The sequence below is a fragment of the Haliotis rubra genome, unplaced genomic scaffold (genome assembly GCF_003918875.1).
Source record: "Haliotis rubra isolate DU_JTF1 unplaced genomic scaffold, ASM391887v1 Scf233, whole genome shotgun sequence".
Classification (NCBI taxonomy): Eukaryota; Metazoa; Mollusca; class Gastropoda; order Lepetellida; family Haliotidae; genus Haliotis; species Haliotis rubra.
This window is the reverse complement of record NW_025766370.1, coordinates 63,852-76,154: the sequence shown is the minus strand read 5'-3', so window position 1 is coordinate 76,154 and position 12,303 is coordinate 63,852. Positions and strand designations below refer to the sequence as shown.

Sequence of the window (12,303 nt, the reverse complement as noted above, 5' to 3'; positions counted from 1 at the left end):
GGGGACACCAGAAATGGTCTTCACACACTGTACCCATGTGGGGAATCGAACCCGGGTCTTCGGTGTGACGAGCGGACACTTTAACCACAACTACCCCACCGCCCCACCTAAACAAAAGCCATTATGGGAAGAGACCATAAAGTGATGGTGATACACAATCTGTATTCTCGACAGTTGTACATCGCTGCAACACAGTTGTCAGTGCACAGTATTCATGTACATGTGTTTTCCATACCCTCCAAATGCCGTTATTCGTTCCTTCAAGGGTTGATTGATGTAAATAATCTGCGTAATGCACCAGCAGGTTTCAAACAGGAAAATATCCCTATCCTGCAAATGTGGAAACTGTTAAAGCGTGTCTGCGTGAATGGATTTCAATTGTTGGTTCATCGCCAGATATCAGATAGAATCTTTGTATCCAGTACCAATATTTTCAGATTTAAACTTTCTATAGGACTGTAAAAATACCATACAAAAAGAAGTTGATGTAAGAATGACCACCGCTTGGAAAATAAGTACGATTATTTTTAATACTGCAGTTGGCAATGTTCCATGGACTCTGTGTAACAACCGAGTTGGGCGGATCAAACCAGTGATTATACGATTCAGCTTCTGGTATGGATACTGTGCTAGCTGAGATGCTTACGAACAACGTGCAAAAATGTTATTAGTCCCTGAAATGAAGCATACGATGCGTCATTTTCACACCCAATCGCATCCTGTCCGTGGGAAAACATCCCAAAACAACCAATCAGATTTACACCTAAAGTTGTATATTCAGAAATAAACAAGATGCGTATTATATATATATCGTATCTATTAGATGGGTGAGTTGGGATTAACGGGTTTTGACCCCTGAAGTTTAGAATTAGCCTTCAGTAACTCATGCTTGTCGTAAGAGGCGACTAACGGGATCGGGTGGCCAGACTCGCTGACTTGGTTGACACATGTCATCGTATCCTAATTGCGTAGATCGGTGTGAATCACTGGATTCAGTCTCGATTTGGTTCAGTCTCGATTGTTTACAGATCGCCGCCATATATAGCTGGAATATTGCTGAGTGCGGCGTTCACAATAAACACAGAAAATTAAGATCACTTGGCATGTTATCGGTCTGGTTGCAATTGATTTGCTTTGGAAACAATATTTCGATCAGTTTACATGGCGAAATATAAAGCTATCCTGTATTGTACGAGCGTACAGGGCAAGACTATGTTTTTTCTATCTCATCAACATCATTGGCGGATCAAAGGGGTGGGTGGGGGAGGGATTTGTCAGGGGGTCAAACACACACACACACCCTTTGAAAATGACGAAAGACACACCCCCTTTGAAAATTCATGGATCTGCCTATGCGACATTCCCATAGCGGCGGGGAAATTTGAGCTAAGAAAATGTTTTATCATTTAACGTCGGAAGGAAAATTCAGGGTGGACGGGAGATGGGAAACACAGAAACAAGCACGGACATCCTTATCACACCCCTTATTGTCGTATAGCAGTGTAATGTTAAACAATGGTATAACTGTATTACATTTATTGTATTACGCTTTTCATACACGCCAGTATCCTCCCATATGGCAAACCCGTGAAGATCCGGGTTAGAATTGGTCTTCAGCAAGCCATGCTTGTCGTACAGGAGGCGACTAACGGGATGGAGTGGTCAGGCTCGCTGACTCGATGTTCATGCTGTTGATCACTGGATTGTCTGGTTCAGATTATTTACAGACCACCGCCATATAGCTGGAATATTGCGGCTACCATACTCACTCACTTCTCTGGAGGAGGCGGAACGCCGAATACATGGATTCGAATCCCACATGGGTACAATGTGTGAAGTCAATTTCTAGTGTCGACCGTCGTGATATTGCTGGAATATTGCCAAAAGCGTCGTAAACCCAAACTCACTCACTCACTCGCTGGCTTTCCTGGAGGAGCGGTGTGCCTTTTGGGCGTCCTGGTCAGGACAGACCTTCGTGTTTTTTTTACGTTTTACCAGACCAAGATGTTAGCTAAAATCACATTAGCTGTTCTGGCTAATGTAACTGACTAGTAAATCTGCTCTATGCCTCGCAAAGTGATCACAGCCTTAAGACGATCGCCCTTGCTAGGTTATGTATAAGGTCGAAGAGGTCATATAAAAGTAATTTGTGAACGGGACATTGGTCTGGATAGATCATCGTTTCTTTACATTTAGTGGATCCTGTCCCACATTTCGGTAATGACATTAGTTGTAGGGCTAGCCTAGTGGTTAAAGCGTTCGCTCGTCACGCTGAAGACGCGGGTTCGATTCCCCACATTGGTACGTGTGAAGCCCATTTCTGGTGTCCCCCGCCCTGATATTGCTGGAATATTGCTAAAAGCGGCGTAAAAACATATTCACTCGCTCACTGACTTCGCCTCCACTTCTTGTTACACTACTGCTTGTACACGAATCCGTATCGAAACGTCGCACTCATGAAATAAAGAAGTTGTTATCCATAAAGTCTATATTGTACTTGCCGCTTCTAAAAAGTCACTCAAAGAAGTAAAAATCTGAGCTCTGTTTTACAAAGTGGCCTTAGTCTTAAGGCGTTCGTAACCCCCGTGATCTTACGTAGTGTTTAAGAAGTAGTTATTGATTTTTAAACGGGACATTGGTCGGGATAGATCGTTTTTTGACGTACGAGATACGTATATAGAAATGTGTCCAACATTTTTAAATGACATAGGTTGTATAGGTTACTATACCTGACAAAAAATCTGAGCTGGTTTGTAAAGTGATCTTAGTTTGAAGGCGATCTTAACCCCATGCCCGCCGTGATATTGCTGGAATATTGCTAAAAGCGGAGTATAACCATACTCACTCACTTAACCCCATGTTTTACATGAATTTTAAGAGATGCATGGTTAGTGATTTGTGAAACGGGTCATTGAGCATTATGTGTACTTTAAACGCTGCAGACGACCCGTTGCGTTGTGTTGTTTCCCATGAATTTTAAGAGATGCATGGTTAGTGATTTGTGAAACGGGACATTGAGCATTATGTGTACTTTAAACGCTGCAGACGACCCATTTTGAATGAGTGAGTTGGGTTTTACGCCGCCCTCAGCAATATTCCAGCAATATCACGGCGGGGAACACCAGAAATGGGCTTCACGCATTGTAGAAATGTGGGAAATCGAACCCGGGCCTTCGGCGTGACGAGCGAACGCTTTAACCACCGGTCTACCCCCTCGTCCCTCCATTTTGAACTGGAGATGGGATAATCGCTGTGTGGATCACTTAGAAAGTCTGTTTCCACGACAATGACTGAATTATTCACTGTCTCTTACGTGTTAACATGCGAAAGGTCCGTCAGCTGGTGCACCATCATTGATCCTTGTTCCTGAATGGAATCGTTCACCCAACAACCCACAGACAAATACCCGCCACACATATGCCCCGTTTCAGTGTATGCAAGAAGCAGAATCACTTGGCTCTGTAGCTCACCTGATCTTTTCCTATTATACTCAGAGTGAATGAGTGTGTTGGGTTTTACGCCGCTTTTAGCAATATTCCAGCAATATCACGGCGGGGGACACCAGAAATGGGCTTCACACATTGTACCCATGTGGGGAATTAGATCGTATCCGGGTCTTCACCGTGACGAGCGAACCCATTAACCATGCACCAGGCTACCCCACCGCCCCTCCATTGTACCCACGTGGGGAATTAGATCGTATCCGGGTCTTCACCGTGACGAGCGAACCCATTAACCATGCACCAGGCTACCCCGCCGCCCCTCCATTGTACCCATGTGGGGAATTAGATCGTATCCGGGTCTTCACCGTGACGAGCGAACCCATTAACCATGCACTAGGCTACCCCGCCGCCCCCATTATACTCAGATCAGATCAGTATGACAAATTACCGATGAAGGTCCGGGTTAGAACCTAACATATGTTACTGCACATACTGCAAGCAGTAACAGGTTGTACGAGGTAACGTAACACAGTAATGTGAGACTTTGTGTTTTCCTTGTGTTAAAACGTTCCAAAATATATAGATGGCTTTATTTTCACAATTCTGCATGGCAGCACATTTTGGATTACATTGATTGGATTGCCTACGTACATCAGCTTCTCTAACCCAGATGCTTCATCTGAGGTGGAAAACGAAGTAAATCCGTATAATTGTAAAGGTCGGACGTGGCATTTCATAATGATAGTGAGTGACTTGAGTTTTAGGCCGCTTTTGCAATATCCCAGCAATATCACGGCGAGGGACACCAGAATTGTGGATCACACACAGTATCAATGTGGGTAATCGAACCCTGGTCTTTGGCATGATGAGCAAATGCTTTAACTTTTATGTTAATAACATTCACGGATGGGTTTGGCATTTTGGGTGCTGTTGTACAGAACGATCTTCGAGATAAGGTAATCATAACTCCCTGCCTTAACCTAGACTTACGACTGTCGTAACTTTAAGGCTGCTATGTGCAATGGCACCCAAGACCTTAAAGTTTCGGGAAGTGATGTGGAGAGTGTAAAAAACTCAACAGATGGGCAGATAGTCTTAACTTTCAGTTGGGGAGCTAACAACAGCCGAGAAACATCCAAAGGTTATGCCGCACAAGGGAATTAAACTCTGAAAGTATTCAGGCGTCATCTTTGGTGGGATGTCTAGGGTATATTACGTATATACATTGGTCTAATGACTGCTCTGACACTCAACAACCTGGACATAAAATAATAATTATAATGATGACTATGTGTATGTTAATGCAGTGAAGAATTCCCTGAAGGATCTCAAAGTGCTTCAAGATTACCTTGGTGACTCCATTACTATGGACATGAAATTCATGGGCGGATCCAGGAATTTTGGAAAGGAGGGTTCAGGGGTTCAATGTGATCTTAAGTCATTTTCAAAGTGTGTGTGTGTGTGTGTGTGTGTGTGTGTGTGTGTGTGTGTGTTGAACCCCAGAACCCCTCCTCTGGATCCGCCACTGAAATTCACACTCATCTCTCAGGAGTGTGCCACCCAAGCTGACTTTGTGTGCTGGTGTTTAGGTGCCTGACTCTGAGGTTGTACCCCATAATGATAACCCCTACATACCACTGCCCCTACACCCCTACAATTAGTTAAAACAACACACAGCATTTACCTGTCTGGCATAATGGACTGACCCATGATGTCAACCTCCATTAAAATCATTATGTTATTGTGTTGTTATGTCTTATAAGTGGATTAGTCCATTGTGTGGAATAGGTAACAGGCAGGGGATTAACAGTGCAACAGACTATAAACTATGTTGTTATAAGCTGTAGGGGTAGTGGCATGTAGGGGTCATGGGGTTACCGACTCTTGAGGGTGTGGGTTTGAATCCCAGATGGGACTCAACCCAACAAAAGTACTAAAATATGTACTTTACTAAGAAAGTGTAATCCCAAAATATAACATGTTACGTTTGACCACTTTCTAAAAAGGCATTGTGTATTTCATAACCCAAGCTGTCCTGCATGGTTCAAGAAAGCTTGCAATCACATTACCATCTTGATCAAAGTAACTTGTAACATGTGTTATATTTGGGATTATGCTTTCTCAATAAAGTATCAATTCTAGTAATGTTTTTTGAGTCCTCAGACTCAGGCACTAAAGTCACTAAGTCAGGCACTAAAGTCAGTAGCGCTTTTAGCAATATTTCAGCAATATCACGGTGGGGGACACCTGAAATGGGCTTCACACATTGTGCCCATGTGGGGATCCGATCTAATGGAGAAAGTGTAATCTCAAATATAACATGGTACATTTGACCACTTTCTAAATGGCATTGTCGTCACAGCTTTAGGCTGCGGGGTTTGTGCCAGTTTATGCTTGTAAGAGGGAGTACACAAAGTACGTAATCCAGACTTCCAGTTGTCACACCTCCATTTTAAGGAAACTGTGGTGGCCGAGTGTGTTAGATCGACGACTTTGTGTGCTGGCGATTAGATGAATGACTCTGAGAGTTCGGGTACGAATCCTGGATGGTAGAATTTGTTCTTTACAGAGAAAGTGTAATCCCTAATATAACATACATTTGACCACTTTCTTAATGGCAATGTGTTATCAAAGTCTTGTCCACACATGCTAAAAGTGGGACAAGATGGATGTTGAAAAACCCACTGCGGAGTGAAGCTGCTGAACGGGACACCTATCCAACTATTCGCTGAAAGCTATTTTCCCCTATCAGTAAGTTCAATTCAAAATTGAGTGACTGAATGTAGCTTTATGCCGTGTTTAGCAATATTCCAGCAATAGCATGTCGGGGACACCAGAAATGAGCTTCACACATTGTACCCATATGGGGAATCAAACCTGGGTCTTCATATATATGGAGGAAGGGAGGTGGGTTGTGTTGTCAGTGTGACAAGCAAACGTTCCCTAGGCTACCCCACTGCCCTGTTCAAAACTGAACATAATCGTTTCTTTTGAAAGGCAGTATTCAGTTGACAGAACACATTTGATGAAAAATGAAACACTTTTATTATCAAACAATTTTCTTGTTAATCCAAAATTTGTACCCACATGAACAACTGTAAAACAACGTAAGCTAATACGTGATTTGAATCTTCACACATATCAAATAATATTTTGTGATGTTTTTACAAGAAAAAAATGGCACTGTAGCTCACCTCCTTATTTCAGTTCAACAGCTGACAGCATACAGCTGCACAATACACAAAGTTAACAACTGCCACAATTATCATAATCAACAGACCGATCAACTGATCACATTGTCAACTGATAAATAAACACACTATCTGTGAAATAAAAATTCATCATCTATATTTAAATAAAATAATTTTAACACTGTAAACAAAATCATCCTCAGACCATCTGGAAACCTCACCACATGTACACATTCCTATTTTCTAAAACATGCTAGCCATACTTTTCTGTGTAGGACATGTGTTCAGCAAACATCTGGGAAGAAGCTATTGATTGATGGCGAATCTCAAACAAAGTGTCCAACGGTTACTGAAACCGTGGCTGCATAAGCTGTTTGTATCATGAAAAACATTAATTTCGTCAGGTACACATTTACTGCAATACTTTGAAAATGCATATTCATAAAATAAAAACTAAGTACTACTTAATTATATACTACATTACGTTGGAGAAACATCCACAAAAATCAGATTAAGTAGTACCTAGTTTTTTAGTCTGATAAGATCAAACACATTAAGTAGTTCTTAGATTTAAGTCATGACATGATCAAACACAACAATGTCATCTCGAGGGTTCGAATCTCATGAATTTTCAATATAATTTGATAAAAAATCCACTTTTTTCTGATCCTAGGTTAGGTTGATAATGTGTTTTCATTGTGTTTCAGTACAGAACATATTATGAGAAAAATATATTCATAAATAAATTAAAAAAGGGGCAAGGGGAAGAACTGTTGACGGACAAAGACTGATCAAATGAGCACACACTGACATTGTCATTGTGAAGTAAATCAGAATTACTGGAGAATAACATTAATCACAACATATACTGTTATCTGTCTGTTGTGATCATAACATGTAGTCACATGATGCACATATAAGAAATGTTCTTATCATTAGAATAAAATACATTGTGCAGCATTCTTGATAGATGACAAGGAAATATCTGTCTGATATTAGCAAGCAATTTTACTGTTAAAACATTAATCTTTTAGAAGTCATGGAATCTTTGAGTGAGTGAATGAGTTTAGTTTTATGCCGCTTCTAGCAATATTCAAGCAAATTCACGATGGGGGACACCAGAAAAGGGTTCACACCATGGTATCTTTAAAAACAGTGAGTGAGCAAGGTTTTATGCCAATTTTAGCAATACTCCAGCAATATTACCATGGGGACCACTTGAAATGAGCTTCACATATGGGGGGGAATCGAACCTGGGTCTTCAGCATGATGAGGCTAACATTTGGTCTCTGAATATATATAGTTTTTATGGTAACAAATGATCCCATTTAAACTGAAAATGAGCACCACTGAGATTGTAGATCTAGACTTGCTTCATTTAGGGCTTTAGCATTGCAGGGAGGGCTAGGCAGGAGGGAAATAATGTGGTTCAGGGACTGAGAGACAGACTAGTTTACCACATTAATGAAAAACATGATTGCTGACAAATTTGAAAAGATCATCTGTGATTCAAACTCATTATCACAGGTTTCTGGCATGCCCAAGGGAGGTAACTCTGTACAGCACCTTAAACAACCTGTTGTTGGGACATCTTACCACATTACTATTTTATGATGAAACATCATCCTTTAGTGTGTGTAGGAGTGTATCTTCAGCATAAGCAGCTGGGTTGGTGTTATTGATTGAAATTGAATCTCCAGCCCTAATCACAAAGAAATGTACTCATAGAAAAACAAGTGTAGCCGGATTTACACTTTTTACTTAACTTTAAGAACAAGTAGCAATTACTCACGATGTTGCAACACAATGCTTTATATTGACCCATAATTTACAAAAAACTCTAGATTGATATTTAAGCTTTTTCAATCAATATAGCTTCACAAATGTATTGATTTGTTAATAGGAGCAATTGCCAATGTGATCACGTCTGAAATTATTCATTGCCATGCACAATACAATGGCGATCTTGCCGATAATTCACAATAACAAAATGGGACAGCTTCTCCTGGAACTAATGTTGTATATAAACTGTCACGAAGCCATCAATGCTTCATATGAATATTAAATACTACTTGCATGACAACATATCCCACCAACGCATTCACTCAGAAAGTGGACATGAATATCCTTATAAGCTGTTGAGTAGCACATCATTTACATGCATCATGTTAGCAAGCAATGCATAATAAACACAGGATAATCACTAGTCACATGATTATAACAAAACAACGATAATCCCTGAAGAAAATCTTGAACACATTTCTCAGGCATACAGGATCCTGGGTCCTGATCCCAAAAGCATTCGTAACGTTACGACCTGTCGTAGCTCTGTAGTTTACCATAGGCTTACGAATGTCGTAGCGCTACGAATGCTTTGTGGATTGGGACCCTAAGACTCAAAGCGTTTGTAGCACTACAATAATCATAAGCCCATTATAAACTATATAGTTATGATAGAGTCTTTGAATGGCTAAAGTTATGATAGCTTGTAGTGCTATGAGCGCCTTACGGACTGGGACCCTGAAATACTATTCTGTTCTGTAACGAAATGGAACATAAAAAACACATTCAGCTGTTTCATACAAAATACCACGACCATTAAAACACATACAGTAGAAAACATAATGCTACAATGGTTAATAGGGGCTGATAAATAATAATGTATTTAATTATAATAAAACTAATAATAATACATCTAATAATAATAAAACTAAAAGTTTCCTTGTCTGAATTAGCATATGTAAATCAATTGCATGATGAGTCAGTGATAAATGATCCACTGCTCTGCTCAACAAAGCCATTTGACTACAACAACTGCGCGAAGGAATCTATCTCAACATGGTGAAAGAATGAGAGGTGATAAAAGAACAATTTTGAGGCATTGAATGTTTAGGCATTTAGTAACATGACAGAAATTATGTGACAAGAAAGAAAAAAATTATTAAAATAGCAGCAGTATTTACAATCATACAAATATAAGGATTAACGTTTCAAATTGGATTCCAGCAATATCACAGCGGGGGACACCAGAAATGGGCTTCACATATTGTACCCATGTGGGGAATCAAACCCAGGTCTTCGGCATGACGAACCAACGCTTTAACCACAAGGATACCCCACCGCCCCTTATATGGAGGAAGGGAGGGGGGTTGTCTTGTCACAACCAATTCATTTCCTTCCTTGATGTCAATCAAAATAAGATGTAGCTTGAGTGAGTGAGTGAGTTTAGTTTTACACCGCACTCAGCAATATTCCAGCTATATGGCATCAGCCTTTACATAATAGAGTCTGGACCAGACAATCCAGTGATCAACAGCATGAGCATCGATCTATGCAATTGGAAATACGATCATATGTGTCAACCAGGTCACTGAGTCTGACTACCTGATCCCGTTAATTGCCTCTTACGACAAGCATGGGTTACTGAAGATCAATTCTAACCCGGGTCTTCACGGTCCGATGTAGCTTGAACTTCACAGAGATGGAGAATTGACATGAATAAACCCCGACAATATTCACTGTATTCAGTGCCCTGATTGGCTTCAAGACCAGTCAGTGAGTAACGTTTATCTGCCTCTACTGTGGTTGAAAACTGACACAACAATCCATACTTTTCTGTATAGACAGTTATAGTTTCAGTGACACAAAGCTCCCAATAGACTAATTACAGCTAAACCTGAACACATATATAATCAGCTGTTATACTAACATTTGCCATGAGAAAACATAACAAAATATTTCACATGAACACAAATATAATTCCCTGTCTATATGCTATGGAGGAAAATATCTGAGAAATATTTACTCTATCTGTTGCAACAGTGCAGTCACTAAATCAGTACTGACTGACTGAGTTTAGTTTTATGCCGCTTTTAGCAATATTCCAGCAAAATCATGGCAGAGGACACCAGAAATGGGCTTCACACGTTGTACCCATGTGGGGATTCGAACCCGGGCCTTCGGCGTGACGAGCCAACGCTTTAACCACTAGGCTACCCCACCGTCCCCTAAATCAGTACCAGGCCTCATGTGACATTCAGTGAGAAAAACAAAGTCTCTAGTCTGGACCAGAAAAACCAGTGATTGGGATACGATGACATATGTGTCACCCAAGTCAGCGAGGATGACCACCTGATCCGGTAAGTCGTCTCTCATGACAAGCATGGGTTGCTGAAGATCAATTTTAACCCGGATCTTCATGGGTCCAGTGAAGCTCGATCACCACAGAGATTGACAAGTCGGATCAATAAATCCAGCCAATGTTCACTGTAGGGCCCCTAAACAGCTTCAAAACAAGTGGGTGAGTAATGACTCAACTGTGGTTGAAACACATACCGGATCTACACGAGTCGGAACAAAAAGTCTCACATTACAGTGTTTAATGGGCAGCATGACACTGCTTGTATAATGTGCAGAGAACGTGACACAACAATACTATCAGGTGAATAGGCTCACATTACAGTGTTTAATGGGCAACTCGCGCAGCATGACACTGCTTGTATAATGTGCAGAGAACGTGACACAACAATACTATCAGGTGGAATCCAACACAATAAGTCATAGTTGAAAGGATACATATAAACCAGTGTGTGAAATTTATGCTGGTCTTGTGGTCCCTGGCTAGTAAAAGCTCATCAGGACCACTAAACGATAAGTTCAACTGGTCCTTGTGGCCAGTAAATTTTGTATTGATAGTTAAGTAAATCTACGAATGTTATTTTGGACTACAGAAGTACAGACAGGACCACTAATTATTATTTCTACTCACTGGTCCTGTGGTCTAGTGGGAAATTTTGAAAGGTTTCTTTCCCTGTAAACCCTACCCGTAAAGGTCCGGCTTAGAATATTGATCTTCAGTAACCCATGCTTGTCGTAAGAGGCGACTAACGGGATCGGGTGGTCAGGCTCGCTGACTTGGTTGACACATGTCATCGGTTCCCAATTGCGCAGATCGATGCTCATGCTGTTGATCACTGAATTGTCTGGTCCAGACTCTATTATTTACAGACCGCCACCATATAGCAGGAATATTGCTGAGTGCCGCGTAAAACTAAACTCACTCACTCACTCATTCAAAGGATTCTACATATCACGTTTTAAATCGTAGGATATGTGTTATTTTAAAATATGGCTGAAGGGATGATGTAAATCCAGCTAGGGTCCGTGCACGTAGCAAAGGTACTGTAAGTCCCCATGGTCCCTAGTATGGTGATCTACCTTCAGTTGTTGGCGACCTATGGCAACGTTTATATATTGTATTGTCTTTCATAGTTTCAGTTTTTTTGTATTATCATACTAGTTTTACAATTATATCTGTGATATTCTAGTGATTTTTACTGTCCTTCGCCGACAGGTTTGATAATGATTTATATCAACACCCTGATACACCACAACCTGCTGTACCATCAATTTTGTGGGACAGTTATAACAGGATTTGACACAGAAACCCTTTCCTTCTTTCAAATAACCAAACGTTTCACTTCACTGCCTTGCTGCCTTATAATAGCATTTGAAATACTTGATGCATTGTATGATGGCGTTCCGTGCCATTGCACCCCCATCCCATACATACGCTAACAAGGAAGTTGTACTGGAGAATAACACAAACAATACCACCATGACTGCTTGATCCTGACATACTTCAGATACCTTCAGCAGTCTTTAACTGC

The 12,303-nt window shown here is 40.8% G+C and overlaps 1 long non-coding RNA gene across 1 annotated transcript; it reads right to left on the bottom strand.

The window, feature by feature from the left end:
- Window positions 1-6,464: 6,464 nt before the first annotated feature.
- Window positions 6,465-7,458, bottom strand: LOC124278212. Its single transcript, XR_006899022.1, has 2 exons — window positions 7,345-7,458; window positions 6,465-7,290 (listed from the first exon to the last, which is right to left on the bottom strand). It is a non-coding gene; the product is annotated as an uncharacterized LOC124278212 (long non-coding RNA).
- Between the last annotated feature and the right edge of the window lie 4,845 nt (window positions 7,459-12,303).